Consider the following 1,777-nt stretch of genomic DNA (forward strand, 5'->3'; position numbering starts at 1 on the left):
TAAATTTAATAATATTTTATAAAAATAACTATCAACACAAACAAACTAAAAATAATTATATATTATATATTATTATTATATTAATTTTATTTTTTTAAAATTTATTTGTTAAAAATATATTTAATATAAATAAAAAAATTAAAATAAGATAAAATTTAAAAATATTTTTATAATTTTTAATAAATTTTAAAAATAAAAAATATCATTTATGATCTATAGATGACGTTGTGACAATGTAACATGGTCTTTCTTTGAACTTGTCAATACTCAGAACGACCAACACGTTCAGATGTCAGAAGATATAGATAGAGATAAGATATTTGTTCTATCATTCATTCAGTCCCTTGGATCCAATGCTTTTGGACTCACTCACTCTTATTAAGTATTATGATCTGATTTTTTGTTTCAATTTCATTCAAATTTTATCAAATTAATGAGGGTGTTAACCCATATGCCATAACAATTAGCAAATAACATAAAATGAGTTACTAAATCTGAAATAGGTAGTCATCTGTTATCATAATTCGACGGTTACAAACTATAATTTAAATATTAAGTCAAAATATTAAGATTTTTATAATCTACAAAGCATCAATACATAATTTGATCATTATATCTATAATTTAGTTGTTATACTTCAAATTTAACTGTGACACCCTAGTCCATTTTATATTATTCGATAACTACCACTTATTATTAAGAGAACAAGTCTTGATCCATTATTTATAATTCGGCCAATAAAATTTATACCTCGGCTTAAATTTATCTTTTGATTCATTAGGTATAACTCGACCTAAATTTATCTCTTGATCAGAATTCAAGTGAGATAGTAAAGGTGACTTATCTTCAGTTAGAGAGAATATCGACTATAATAGAATCATTTGAATATGTCAAGAGCAGTTATCACAAAATCAGATTGACATTCTTAATAGTTTCGCAATACTAGGCCTGCTGAGTAACACCTTTAATACAATATTTCTATAAATACAAAATCTTAACTATGTGAAAGGTATGCTATTTACTCTGAATAACATATACCTCAACTTATAATTTTTCTTACTTGAGCAATGGAGTCTCTTTGCAGGTCCCAATACAACTTCTTTCGATGTTCTTCGACGACTGAAGTATAGTTCTATGTCTGTGGCTTTAAGACAGAAGACTCCATATATATAACGGAAGAAAGAATTATACCTCAACACTAAAAAGAGTTATATCTCGACTCAGATTACTGTACAAAAACAAATAGAAATTTAGGTACAATTAGTTTTATATAAAATTAATGATTAAGAATTATTAAATAATAATCTAGTCAAATTTATTAAATTATTTAATAATTTTAATTATTAATTTTATATAAAATTAAATATATCTGAATTTTTATATCCAAAATTAATTAAAGAATAGTAAGTTATATACGCATGTATAGAGGTGCGATATAGATGGGATCAACGGTTAATAATATGAACACTACTCATATAAAAAGACGACAAGAATATTGTTTTTTTGAAAGTTGTTTATTTAATTACAGTTAAAAATGTATTCTAAAAAAATATAAATTAATAATAAAAATATAAATTATAAATAAAATTAAAGATTTAAGAGAAGAAATATTTATATTAATGATTCTAATTAAAATTAATTTAAACAACACTGAATTTTTTAAATTAATACAAAATAATTTTTTTTAAAAATATCAATTTCAATAAGTGTTATTAAAGAATTCAAAAATAAATAAAAATTATTAGATTAAAATTAAAATAATTAGAAAAAAAATAAT

This window comes from Arachis duranensis, chromosome 3, assembly GCF_000817695.3.
Source record: "Arachis duranensis cultivar V14167 chromosome 3, aradu.V14167.gnm2.J7QH, whole genome shotgun sequence".
Taxonomy (NCBI): Eukaryota; Viridiplantae; Streptophyta; class Magnoliopsida; order Fabales; family Fabaceae; genus Arachis; species Arachis duranensis.